This window comes from Macaca mulatta, chromosome 2, assembly GCF_049350105.2.
Source record: "Macaca mulatta isolate MMU2019108-1 chromosome 2, T2T-MMU8v2.0, whole genome shotgun sequence".
Taxonomy (NCBI): domain Eukaryota; kingdom Metazoa; phylum Chordata; class Mammalia; order Primates; family Cercopithecidae; genus Macaca; species Macaca mulatta.
In genome coordinates this window covers 183865252-183880101 of record NC_133407.1, presented here as the reverse complement: position 1 = coordinate 183880101, position 14850 = coordinate 183865252, and the positions used below count along the sequence as shown (strand labels likewise).

At 39.5% G+C, this 14850-nt stretch overlaps 1 protein-coding gene across 8 annotated transcripts in view; it reads left to right on the top strand.

Moving 5' to 3' along the window:
- The window catches only part of COL8A1 (collagen type VIII alpha 1 chain), a 151201-nt gene that overhangs the window by 62750 nt on the left and 73601 nt on the right, over positions 1-14850 (top strand). The window lies entirely within an intron of this gene.

Sequence of the window (14850 nt, the reverse complement as noted above, 5' to 3'; positions counted from 1 at the left end):
GCTGAACTTAACGTGCATCACACTTTTGCTTAAGCCAGGTCTTAACCATCATTGTCATGCAATAAAATATAAGCAGCAAAATTCACATGGAGTCTAGTTGCCTCTAGTAACTGTAGCTAAGGACTGACTAGTGTCCAAAGAGAACATAAATAAAGATAAGTTATCATTTCCAATTGAATCAACATGTTTTTGACTACTAATATTCCAGGGGCAATACAGGGGAGATTTCAATTCCTATGAGTGATGATGATCATGATGACAATGACAGCTAATGTCAGGTGTGTCAGGTACTATTCTAAGTACTTTTATTCATTCATTTATCAATTCATTCATTTATCTAACATATGCTTATTCAGTACCTCCTATGCCTGAGGCAGTGTTTCAGTTGCTGAGCCTTCATGAAACTCACATTCTAGTAAGGAGTCAGAGATAGAAAGCAAATAAGTATATGCAGAATGTATCTGACGGTGTAAAGGGCTGTGGAGAAAAATATAGAAAGCATTGTTAGGTGGAGTTGCTTTTTTACAGACATCGTCAAGGAAGGCTTCAGGGTAAGACCTAAAGGAAATGAGGAAGTGAGCTATAAAGATTTCAAGAGGAGAGAAAAGCCCATGCAAATATCCTGAACGGGGAGCATGTTTGGTGTGTTTGAAGCAAGGAAGCTGGTGAGGCTAGGGCTTAGTAAGCAAGGGGGAAGAATGGTAGAAGCTGAAGTCAAACAGGAATCCTCAATATGCAGGATCTCATAATGCATCAGCAAGACCTTGATTTTCATGCTAATGATGATAAGGAACTAGTGAGGGTGTTGAGCAGAAAAGTGATGTGATCTGAGTCATATTTTAAGAGAATCAGTCTGGCTGCTCTGTTTAGACTCTAAGGAAGCATATGCAGGTGCTGTATTAACTGATTTATGTCTCACAAGCTATGAGATTTGCGCTGTTTCCCATTTTACAGACAACAAAACTGAAACAGAGAAGTCACACAGACGGTAAATTGCAGAGCCAGGAGAACAGCCCCGGCAGCTGGCTCTGGAGGTCATGCTATTAACCTCTACACTCTACCCCTCCACAAGAAAGATGTTAAATGCAGAGGCAAGGAAAACTAATGCAAATATCACTGGATTGAGACCACTAGGGGTTGTCCTAATTGGGAGAAGAAACATCATTTTTCCTCATTCTATTGCCGTTATTTCACAGACCATATTGCACTTTGCAGACAATAAGTCCGAAATACTTGACTGTGTCACATTGTTAAAAAGGAGAAAGTCTATTACAAGGCAGTAATACAGGAGTTATTAGTAGAATTTAATATTGACTTTGTCTTGGTTACCAGAACTGTCAACTGCAATACTGAAACAGGGCCCTGCACGTTTCTTTGTCAGGCCTGCCCAGCAAAAGTTAAGAGGCATGTGGAAAGCACCAAAGTTTGCTTTCAGTGATCTCTCTGTTGAAATGACCCATTCAAGATTCTCAACCCTCACTCCTAGACAACCTGTGTTTCTCTAATTATTTAAAACTTATAAAGAAATTCTCCACAGTGGATATATTTTTTACTCACTTCTCATCTACTTTTTAATTAAATGCCTGGTTGCCAAAAGTTCTAAGAGAAAGTTGTCATTAAATGTTTTCAACATTATCTTAAAACAAAAAGAATCATAACTAAATTAGCTTCTTTCATGATGTGCCAGAATTTTAGAACCCATAAAATTAGATGTGTAATGTTAATAAAAACCTGTATTTTTTACACAATTATGTAAAATGTTTACATATATAATTAGGTAAAATGTAACTACAGATACATAATTATGTACAAAAAAATTATACTTTAAGAATGATTTTTTCTCATTCACTTTTTTTAAAGATTGTCTAAAAATTGACTGAATAAAATTAATCCCACCAGATAACCAAGAACCCAATTCAGCTCAAAGAGAATCTATTTAGTGCCTTAACACTAAAGGGAAAGCAAAAGCGGTACTACATGTAGGATTTTCCTACACTCAAAGATTTTACAGCCTTGTCAGAAGGACAAGGCTTATATATTTTATATCAAAAAGAAAAAATATGCAGCGATAGTAGTTAATAGCAGGGTCAGATTACACAGAGCAGCAGTCCCTGCTCCTTGGAGCAGTCTTAGGGTCAGCTTCCTGCCAGCGCTGGCCCACTGAGCCCTCACTCCCTCCTGCTGTCAGGTGTGGTCCATTCTCCAAGCCCTGCAGACTCTGAACAATCTGGGTTGCTCTGCATTACTACACTTCCAGAGTACCAATCTGAGTCTTGTAAAGTGCATACTTTGTAAGTCTTATAAAGTGCACCTCTAGGAGTGCTGAGGGCTTTTCTTTCTTTCACCCACTTGGAGAGTCACTGATAAAGCAGGAGTTTTAATTGATTGGAGAGAGGAGAGGCTGAGCCAGGCAATTTTGAACATGGATCCCATGAACAGGGTGGCAGTCCTAGGAGAAGTACCCAGCAGGCAGCTTAGGGCAGCAGGAAGGGACTAGATGTCCAGGAGTTTGGGGAAGAACATATTGCAAGGAGGAGAGGAGCCCGGCAAGAAATGTACCTTTCAAATTTGACAGGTGTGACTCTGTACCTCCGAAATAGAAGACATCTTTCTCTACACTTTTTTTTTCTTCTGGCCTATATGTTATTCTTCTTCCAGCCCCCACAAAACAAGGTAATGGTGGAGTTATTTAATTCAAAAACCCAGTTTCCCATTAGAATCCCCAGGTAGTTTTGATGTACATCCAGGTTAGTGAATCATGTAAAAGTTAATTTATTCATTTAACAAATTTATGGAGCCTCTGTTATGAATTAAGTAGGCCTCTGAGGGCCAGCCTAATGTCCAACTTCCCCCGTTTCTATAGGCAATCTATGTTCTGAGCTTCTAACTACTGATTTATGCCATTGGGAACTCGTCCCAGTGGCAAATAGAAAGGTTATTTGTATTCTTTCTCTATTAGAACTTACATGCTGCCTTCACCTTAATGTAAAGAGAGCACTGGAATCCAGAAGAAGGGACAGCAAACCCCTTGATTTTATTTATTTCTCTCCCTTTCTTTGTACTTGAATTATTTGCATGCTGAGAAAGCCTCATGCTACAATTTTTCTAAAGGTTCCAAGAGAGATATCTATCATAATACTGGCTGATAAAACTCTAATACATGACGGATCACTTGATTTACATAACAGTCAGCACAAAAAGACAATGATTCATGTTCCTAAAATGAGAAGATCTCAAAAGTTCACTTATTTATAAGAAGCAGGGAGACTTTGCTCCTGTTTTGAGGATGAATAAACTCTTGCCCCCAGGTACGATATTTTTTGGGGGACTCATAATGAACACAATAAAAGATAAATAATTATGTTATTAATTTAGTTCATCCAAGTTTAACATTTTCCCAGCATAGAACAAATATGATGATAAAAAATTAATAATACCTATTTTTCAATGTCAGTTTTTTTCTTAACATACATTACATTTTTGTATCTCTTTCTATTCTACACTTTCACAAATATCTTAGGTATTTTTAGAAAAAGATCCAAGTTGTATGGTCCTTAAGGATAACCACAGTGAACTGAGTGACAGGCAAATAAATTACTGTTAGGAAAAATATGTAGCCTGTATACACACTTTGGAAAAGGAAAGGGCGACAGCATCTCACCTTCTGTACAACTTCACCCCACTCCACCGTACACCCCGCAAAAAAGACCACACAGGTTTGTGTTTCTGCCTGCCCTCCTCAGTACTGGAAAAATAGTGACAGTGTGAACTTTTGACAGTAGGAAAGGCTGTTAATCTCTGGTTCAGGTCTTCTATTTTCCTAACATAATCTTATTTTTAAAAGCAGAGGAAATTTTCTCAATGAAAACCAGCTTTGTTCCCAGGGTGGTTTTTTTCTATTATTTATTCCTTACCTAGAACCCAGCTCAGGAGAACTGGATGTTCAGTCATTTTCTGAAACAGAAGGTGCTAACCATATCTGATGTAGTCATTCTCCTAAGGAAAAATAGAGAAACACTGCCAAACCCTAAAAAGAGTTCCAGCACTAGAATTCCAAAACCTTAAACATGTTTTCAGACTGATAGCCTTGTGTTGTTACCAAATGCCCTTTATCTTTGATCATAATAAACAGTTCTGACTCCTTGGCTTGTTAGGACTGGCAAGTCCAGAGTTTGTCAGCTGCCTTCACTATAAAACATAAACGACATCAATTCAGTCACTTGATGTGCAAATTTTCATATCATTTCTAAATAAATAACTCAGCTCTGTCCTTTACAGCTCTGCAATGGTAGATTTTAGTAACTACTTAAGAAAGGTTTATAAACTTTACTGTTCATGAGTAATATTGGGTTTTCTTGAAATCACTGCAAAAGGAACATTCTCATAGAGCGCCCAGGAGGAGAGCTAAATGTAAGTCAAGGAGCTACACCAATCTAGTTTGACAATCAGTGCCTTGGATTGATCTATATATGTGTTTTCAAATGTTTAACCTTCCTTGTTCCGAAAGGATCTGGATCAACTTACAATGACACAAATAACATAGTAAGATAAAATAGATGAAAGTAAGTGAAGAAGATGAGTTAAATGGGAACTAAGGACAGAAAAGAGAAATGCAGTATGGTGAAGAGAATACCCTGAATATGTATGAAGACATGCTGTACAGTTGTGAGACGGAGGCCACATCTAAGGCCCTGGTCTCTCTAGCAGGCCCTGTGATAAGGGAAACATGTTCAGTTATCAAAACACACACAGTAAATTAACCCACTTCTCACTACCATTGCTGACACACTAAGAGGGCAGAGCTGCACTGGTCTGAGGAAAGGTACGGTACAGCACTTTCAGGGCTGAATAACCAGGCTCTCAAGCCCTCAGAGGGCACCAGGTGTTGGTTTGACTTCACATCCAACTAAGGAGCTGTCTGCTTCATATTAGTGGTAAAACCAAGGAGCTTCAAAGCCTCAGTTAGCTAACCATTGTCCTCCTTGCTTCTGCCTATAACTAGCCATCACTCCTTAGGAAGTGTAGGTGTTCAACTCTCCCTGACGAGCGTGGCAGGTGTGTTTAGGAAAAAGTCACTGGGCTGTCCCTTGCTTCCTTTTAATTTTGGTCCCTGCTTGCTAGGGAAGAGTTTAGGGAAGACAGAGGATCACATGATTGCACCCATGCCCTGTCGAACTTGGGACACTTCCAGAGACAAAACTGGAGAAAGTGCCATCTAGTAAGAAACACATAAAATAAATAAAACAAGTAAGAAAATTAATAAGATTAAAAACCTGCTAGTCTCTGTCCATGTATATATGTTTAATAAAATAATAGTTAACCTTAATTGAGCACTTACTATGTGCAGTAATCCCACCAACAACCCCATGAGACAGATACTGTTACTCTTTTTTTTTTTTTGGCAGATGTAGAAACTGAGGCAGGGAGAGGTTAGGTGACCACTTCAAAATCACACAGCCACTAAGTGGGACAGTTAGGATTTGGGCCTAAAAGTCTTACTCCAGAGCTACCCTCTTAGCTGTGAACTCCACCCAGCACCTTCTTTGCCTCATCGTTCACCGTTCAACAGCACACATTCCAGAGACTACTGTGTCTGATTTCTTTTTTCCTTTGGTTTAGTGTGATTTCCACTCCATTAAAGAATAATAATAATAAGGGAAAATCACAGAGTGTTAATGGTGCAACCGCTACATCATCCTCAACCACTTCTCAAAGACGTCACTGCTTATGTGGTGAGCAGGCATCCAAGGGTGCATGCACTGAGTGAGTTCTGTCCTAGAACTGGAAACTGAAGAAGATGCCAGATGCCTCAAGACAGACTGTGGTCAGAGACATAACTCAGGGGGAGCGCCTGTCCCTAATTCCTCATTTCTCCTTCATTGCTGGGTCTCCATTCAATCTCTTTGCCCCACATCGAAAGCTAAGACACTCACTTCTCTAACTTGGCCCATTGACTTGCCTTGCCAGAAAATCACCAGCTTGAATTATTCTGATGATAAAACCTTCCACCCGAGGCTGGAGCCCACTTCCTCCACCCTTCTTTGATCCCTGAAGAATTTTTCTTTTTCGGAAAAACCATACTGGCAAGCACACCACACTCCTTCACATACTTGGGATTTTACAGTGGCTTTCTTGGAAGCCTGTTGTATTTTACATGTTAGTTGATCTCTGCTGGATAGGGCCGCACAAGGACCTGTTGACACCTCACGGCAGAATTTCACAAAATGTTCTAGGGAGAGATAATTTTCTAATTATAACACCAAATTTTGCTTATAAAGGCATTTTCCAACCACTTCACTTCCAGTAGTGGGAATAGTCTGAGGGTGAAATTAGACCCGGGGTGCATACTTTCTTTTTCTTTCTTTCCATTTTTTTTCTTTCCTTTTTGGTATTAGGAAGTATTTCCCGGAAAACTAGGCCTTGCTTTCCAAATGCTCACCTGAGAATGCAACCCTAAATGTTACCTTCCTTAGACTAACCCATAGAAGCGACACCACCAAGGCTCTGCCCCTGGATAAGCAGGCTGAGCACCCCCGCCCCTGCCCTGACCAAAGAATGCAGCCTACCCTTCTGGCCTCCTTGGCCTTTTCATTCTTCCTGTCTGCCTAGATGGCTCGTTCTCCAGCCACCAGTTAGAAACACAATTCCTTTTCATCCTTTCAACCTTGGTTCACTCTCAAGGCAGCCTTCCCTGACCCACTATATCAGTGTTCCCCAAATGTGGCCTGTGGACCACCCACATCAGAATTACCCAGGGCCTAGGGACCTGAATTTTAACAAACTCTCGTGAGATTCACATACACATGAAAGTTGGAGGACATCTGCTCTATATTGAGTTCAGTCTCACACTCCACCCTTCCATAGTCCCTGTCCAACCCCGCATCATACTGGTAATGACCTGTTTAATGTCTGTCTTCTACATCAGAACATAAACTCTCTCAGTACAGGGACATAATTGGGTTTCCAAAGCTTGGCAGTCTCTGGCTTACAGTTGGTGCTCAATAAATATTTATTGACTCAAATTACAGCAAATAAATTTTGCAGAGCTATTTTCTAAAAGAAATCCTGGTTTTCAGGAATTAATCTCACTCCACTTTTTAAAGAAGGCAATAAAGCAATCAAAAGATGTTTCTATGAGGAATTTAGCCAAAAACTAGTATCCACAGAATGTCACATGCCTCTCCACATTGAATCTGACCCCATATCTATTTGGTTTGACCTGTGTGATCACATCAGTGTTGTGAATAGCAACAGAGGCATTATCAGTGATTAAAATTAATTTCTGCCCAGAAGATGAGTGTTTTGGTGTAATGTTTTTCTAAATGTTTTTAAGAACAAAGCTTAGATGCAAAGAATTTTCCTATCAAGACACAGTTAAAGAGAGATAGTGACGCATAAGGAAATTCCTTTTAAGAGCCAACTCCCTTCTTCTCATGTGTGAGGAGAACCTAGCTATCAGCCTTTTTACTTTTTGGAGGGGACAGGGGAATCTCAGAACTATACTTGCTATTTAAATAGCCAGTATAAATTTTTTAAACCATACACTCATTCAAATGCCATTTAACTCTGCGTTTCGTCAAGAGTATGCATGCATGTATGTGTGCATGTGCACACACATTTAACACTAAAAAGGCTGTATCACTGAAACAAAATTCTGGGTTATATGTTAAACTAGAAAAAGATGGCCTGGGAATCCCAGAGCAAAGCAGCAACACTGTCATCCAGGGAACTGGGATGTTTCCCAGACTTTTGCCTGGGCTACTCACCAGATATTCTCTTTGCCCTGCCCACAAAGGAAATGGCATCATGCAGAGGAACAGGTTGTGACTGAGCAGGAACCACAGGGCATAGAAAATAAGCCCACTCCACTATCTCCATTCCCTCCAAGCACCAATAGGAGGATTTAATACAGAAACATAATAAAGTTATGTATATTTTAAGGAATGTCAGTTATGTCCAAATAAAAGGGACATTGTTAAACTAAGCTAAGTTGTCAGTGGCCCATAAGCAAAATTCCAAATAGCATTTAATGAACCGAAGCTGTGGAAATTCAAGCATAAAGAAAGAGGTTTTTCACAAACCTTCCATGAGTTTAATCCACTTGGTCAGCTACTGTCAGGAAGAGCAGCCAGTCTGTTGGCTGTTAACAATAATGTTTGTGCCAGGCACAGGTGTGCTAACATGTGGACCAGGCATGTGTGTTATTAATATTATTATCATTATTCCTATTTTATAGGTGAGACAGGGTTAGAGACATTAAATAACTAGCCCACATTCACATAAATGGCTAAGTGGTAAAGTTAATATCCAAAATCAGATTCTATGAGTCTAGGGTCAATGCTCCCTGCACTATTAAGAATCTGGAAACTTCTGCTTTAAGTCATAATATCTTGAAGAAGTAGGTAAATGTGAGGTAGAAAAAATATATATTTTATTTTCTTGATGGAATTTCAGGCTCCACTCCAGGGTCTTACCCAAAGGTGATGAAATCCACCATTTTGGAACTCTTAATGGGTACCAAAAGGCAAATATGTTCTCAAACTATAAATGGTGGAGGGGAGGGCCTTGAAAAAATTATCACTATAGGCAACTTATTGTGACAATTCCAAGACTATTTTCTAAATTATTTTTTCAATTGCAAATCTTCACAGTGGTCAGTCCTGCTTTTTCACCTCATTATCTCACATATGAAATCACTTCCTTTTCTGGTTTAGAAGTAAGGAGACCATTTGAAAGCTTCAGACTTGAAGAAACAGCAAACAAGAGAAAGCCCCCCAAAATGTGATCGTTATTCAGTAGTTACATAAAAAGGAAATTGAACTAGAGTCTGAAAACACAAGGAAAGTAAGTCACTAATAGAAACAAATGTAATAGTCACCATATGATTAATTGTTTTGTTTTCAGCCTTCTGAAAACCCTTTCTTTTCTCTTCTCAAAACCCTTTCTTGCCTTTCCTTTTTCAAAACTCCTGGGATTCTTTTGCACATCTGCAAAACCAATGTCAGTTCCAGGTTCCTATTCTGGTGTTGAACCAATCTGGCCTCCAGCCTTGGAAAAGGAAGCCAGTTCTCACCAGACAAACAAATGGAGGTGACCTAATACCTGGGGGATGTGGGAGTGGAGCCCCGACTGATAAATAGCAAAGGATTTCAGACCTATCTGGTCCTCAGACCATTGACAAACAGAATCACATCACAACTTAGCAGCAAATTGATGCAATCATAGGAAAAAGGTGAATTTTACTTTGAGAGTAGAGAGAGAGAGAGAGAATGTGGGATACAGAGAATTATAAGGTCAAACTAAGTAGTTTTATTCTTTTTAACAGAATGATTTTAGAAAAATAGCAACATAGGGATAATATTTCCTACCTCTCTATCTTCCTAATGATGATTTACGTCTACCAAACCAAGGCTGGTGGGGGAAAAAAGCATTTTGATTCTATCGGTAAATAGAAGTAATACTCTTGGTTTGTGACTTTCTTTCCACTAATAAAAATACTTCAGCCTTTCAGGGTTTTGTTGACCTCTATTAAATTCAGGTAAACTTGGAAGTGAGCAAAACAGAAAACCTGTAGTCCTTGGAAAGCAATAAAGTCATACTTTGGAATGAAAGGTTTTAAAAGGTTAGAAGAGAATGCATTTGGGGCCATTTGTAGCAGAAACCAAAATCAGATGTTATTATCCTCACCAACAACCATGAAAAGAAACTTAGTTATTTGTGACTGTTCAAGTGGTCCTTTCTTTGAGGAAAAAGATTCCAAACAATTCCTGGAAACTCTACCTCTCTAAGAAGATGGCATTTTTGTGAATTGAGGATAAAGGCATCAGCAACATATGGAGTACATTTCCCTTTATAATACTGATTTGTTTAAAATTGAGGGGAAAACCGCTTGGCAAGGTGTGTTGGCCAAGCCAATGGCAAAAAGTCATTTCAGTTTATCGTGATTCTTTTCCACAGTCCACCTCCCAGCCTGTCGGACATCCGGGCTCATGATTTATAGGCCCTGAATTGAAAACCAAGCAGCTGAGGATGCCTAACAAATGTGACTTTCTCTTGGCATATGAAACACAACACTTCCTTTTCTGCCCCATACCTGCAGAGATGATGGCATAAAGGGAAAGAGCTAAAGATTTTCCAGAAACAAGGTGAATTTGAAAAAGCCTCAGAAGTGGCCGTTTTTTGAAAGATTACTTAGTCTAAGGAAGAAATCCCAGAACTGGGAATTAGACAGACAGGGAAGCTTTCCAAAAGTGGAGTGACTTATCACCCTGGCTTGCCCAGGTCTCTCCTTGTTTTATTGCTGAATGCCTTGCATCCCTGGAAACCCCTCAGTTTCAGGCAAACTGGGAAAACTGAGCCACAAAGGCAACTGCAGTCTGTAACAGACTTGAGATGCCTTTCTTTCTCTACGTTTCTCTCTTTCTCTACATTTGAGCCACAAAGGCATCTCAAGTCTTTTTTTTTTTTTTTTTTTTTTTTTTTTGAGGTTTTCTTTTTTTTTTTTTTAATTATACTTTAAGTTCTAGGGTACATGTGCACAACGTGCAGGTTTGTTACATAGCTATACATGTGCCATGTTGGTGTGCTGCACCCATTAACTCATCATTTATAGACTCAAATGTAGAGAAAGGAAGGTTTTCACAAAGTTGAGAACAACTTGTGCAACGTGAGCAAGGCAGAAGAGTAACAAAAATTCTGATAAAGTAGCTAATATTCAGGTAGTCCTTGATTTGTGTCAGGCCTCTGCTGTGTGTTTTAAAAACATTATCTCAGTTAATCCTTATTACAGTCCTGAGAGTTACTTCTTCTTATTGTCCCCAGTTTACAGATAAGGAGGCTGAGGAACAGAGAAATTCAAGTAACTTGCCCAAGTTCACACAAGCAGTAAAGATAAAGCCAGAATTAATGTCATGAAGTACACTGAACTTAACCAAGAACAACTCCTTCAACCTTCCACCACTAAGTCTTCTCATGCCCCACATGCAGCCTCGTTAAATTTTAAGATGGAATTAGAACAGGACATAGTCTTATTTTTGCTACCCCAAGAACTTGCTAGATGCCAGATGCTCCCTCAAGTAACAGACTAAGAAAAAGGGAAACCAGTAAAGCTCACACTTGTTAAATGGCAATTGGTTTAGCACCTCCTAAAACAGAATCCATGAGCTTCTATGGAATAAAGCTACAAACCCTTACAGCAAGGTTACTTGAAACCTGCATCAGTAAGATGTTCAGTGCCTTCCCTCTAAAGCATTCTTTCAGCCGTTGATCCTGGGCATTGGGCAACCTCTTGTGAGCTAAGCACCTTGCCAGACGGCTGTCGTGAGCCCTGTTTAATCCTTCTCTGAAGGAGCAGTGGTATTGTTTCAATAAAGTTGCCACTGTAATTGCTTGGCTTACCGTCTAAGAGTATTATAAGCTCTGGGAATGGATTTGTGAAAAAAAATACAATTAAAAGAAATTTTAACAGTGTTCTATTGAGTATGTAGTTGCACAAGAGGAGCTGACTTGCCCCAGACTGGCCACTGGAGGATTTATCTTATGGGAAGAAGCTGTTTTACTTAATCTGGTTTCCTATATAAAAACAGAATGCCAGAAGCCTGTGGCTCTGATGAGAGGGGAGGAGAAAAAGACATTATGGATGTATGTCCATGTTAACACTTAAAATCAAGGCAAATGAAAAACACAACCAACCCGGGAGTTTAACCATAGATGCACTTGGATGACAAATTCAGACTTCCATGTTTTAAATGAGAGCCCCTGACATAGCTCTCCCTGGATGTATCTAAAAACACATGTATTTATGATTAGTGGGCCAGAGACCACCACCACACAGTTGTGACTGTAATGCAAGTAGCTCTATCTTTTTTGTATTCAGACCATCTGTTTTCAACTTAGTGCTGTACTGGACTTCCTAAAACTTGACCTACCTCAACGTCATGACCAGGGATTACATTCTATTTTCCCCAAGGGTGCCCTCCACTATGAAAGAAAAGCATAAGCATTTGGACAGGCTGGCTGGAAGGAAGAAATTTCTAAAACCTACCCCATAAAATTCCCAGATTCTCAAGGAAACAAGTGACTCTTGGAGCTCTTGATTTATGTAGCTTGTGCTTCCAAAATGTTAACAAAAGTAATGATGAAATGGAATCTATCTGAGGAACTGACCTTTGTTCTGGGGCTATTACAACTTAAATATACTACGCATCTTATTGGCCACCTGTGAGCAGCTCCCTTTATTTTTGTTGACAATAGTCCCAGGGACCTGTTTCCATCCATTTATCCATCATTCATTTATCCATCCATTCTTTATTCATTCAACAAATATTTAAGCCATGATCTCAGGTTCTGGGAGTAAAGTAAAGAATAAGGCAGGCAAAATTCCTTATCTAAAAGTGCTCACACTCTAGTGGAAAGACAGATATTGAATAAGAAAATAAATAAATAAAATTTTTCAGATGACGAGTGCCATAAAGAATAAACAGAGGTGTGCCACAGAGGGAGAAGGAACCACTTTACATAGGGAAGGCCCCTCTGAGGAAATAACATTTTAGCTATTTTATTTAGGAATAATTTTAAAAATTGAAAGAATAATATTCTAGACCAAAGGCACTGTAAATGCCAAGTCCTTAGGGAGCAATAAGCTTGGTGTGTTTCAAGAATAGCAAGGTCTTTGTGGCTGTAGGAAAACAAGCATGGTATAGTCAGGTTATGATGGAGTTGGAGGTTCACATAGGACTTCTAGCCTAAGAGAATTTTGTGTGTCATTGTAAAAGCACCAAAACATCATTGAAAGATTTGGGTAAGAGAGGTGACATGATCTGATGTATAATTGTAATGAATCTATATGGCTGCTGGGTGGAGAGTGAGAGGGCAGGAGGGATGCAGGATACGAGAGTGATCACAGGAAGAACATTTAAGAGACTGTTGCAGTAAACAAATGAGAAATGATGGTGGCTTGGACTATTACTGGAGACAGTAAGAGGTGACTATATTAGGGATTTGTTTTAAAGATAGAGCTGACAGGTCTTACAGATCGTTCAGATGTGAGAAATAAGGGAAAGAGGAGAATGAAAAATGATTTGAAGTACTGGGCTTTTGCCCTTGGGTAGGTGGTAGTGCCCTTTCCTGAGACTGACTCCCTGTGAAAAACCCTAATCTAGAGAAGTAGAATGAGTTAACTGTTCCCCATCTTGTCCATGTTGTCCTGAGAAGCAGGAGGTTATTTATGTATCAGAACTTGTATCTGTAATGACAGTTCCCAACCTCCCAATGCTTTTTTCTGCATTTATCTCAGAACAAGCAAAAATTTGTTGGAGCCAGAGCTACATAAGCTGTCAGCAAAGAAAGAATAATCTTTTCTAGAATATAAAAACATGAGAGAACAAGCAAATACATGGCTTTTTATTCTGTAGTCCTCCCCTTGAAATGAATGATTTTATTGCATCACTAGTACGTGGGAATACTAAAGTGGAGTTGGGGTAAGAGCTTGAAGTGTTTACTCTCTAGACCATTCTGCAAAGACTAGTGGACTCCTGGAGATGGCTCTGAACACTCTATTGCATTTCCCTATTTCACGGAGTTTGTGACAGAGAATTAAAAGGTCTTATGCCTTCACTCTGGGATATTTCTCAGATTGCCCTTATTAAAATAATTACATTTTACAGTGGTATAACCCTTTTTGTCCAAAGGTAGAAGCATTTACAATCAGCAAACTGATTGCCATGTGATACACATTTGAGTCCAAATTAAAACTTGGTGTGCCACATCTCAGTTTGTCATACTCTGTCATACATAAGTGGGTAATTACAGGGCCAGAATTAACCTAGGAGAGTACAGAGTAACAGTTCTTTTAGAATTATATGCTAAAACTGGTTGATGCATGAACATCATGCAAAAGACTATCTTGAGCATTCTAATTCTCATGTTGGTGGGGTAGCACCTTTTTTATCTGAATTCTTACAGCCTGTGAAAGCTCACCCATCAGACCAGCATCTTAAACACCGAGAAAGTTGCACTGAAAAAAAATACTTGTAAGACAAACATTCCGTCAGAATGATTAGCACCAAAATGTAAATTCATTGACTCCCTGAAGATAATACGTAGATTCATTTAATAATATTGACAGTGAAATTTTTATATGCATGTTCTAAAATGTGCTACAAAAAGAAAGCTTATTAAATAATAAGAATTTCAATCAGCATAGTTTTTCAACAATTCCAAACAAAATCAAAACCCAGACAGAAAATGTAGTAGGTGGCCTTCCTGTCACATCAGATGACTCATGATCCCCCTCCTTGAAAGCCCTATTAGTGACACAAGTCACAATTACAGTCAACCCTCAGCACTTCTTTGCATGACATTTGAACTGAGCAAGAAGTACTTTTCTTTTTTTTTTTTTTTTTTTTTTTTTTGAGACGGAGTCTCGCTCTGTTGCCCAGGCTGGAGTGCAGTGGCCAGATCTCAGCTCACTGCAAGCTCCGCCTCCCGGGTTCACGCCATTCTCCTGCCTCAGCCTCCCGAGTAGCTGGGACCACAGGCGCCGCCACCTCGCCCGGCTAATTTTTTGTGTTTTTAGTAGAGACGGGGTTTCGCCGTGTTAGCCAGGATGGTCTCGATCTCCTGACCTTGTGATCCGCCCGTCTCGGCCTCCCAAAGTGCTGGGATTACAGGCTTGAGCCACCGCGCCCGGCCAAGAAGTACTTTTCTAACCCCTTGGTGCTGCATATTTGACCCTAAAGCTTGCTGTTTTCTCCTTTTTTGTTTCAATCCTCATGACTACAAATGCTATTATTAGTCATAAGATTGTTCAGTCCCTTTTAAATTCCAGCCATGGCATTTGACTCTCTGGCC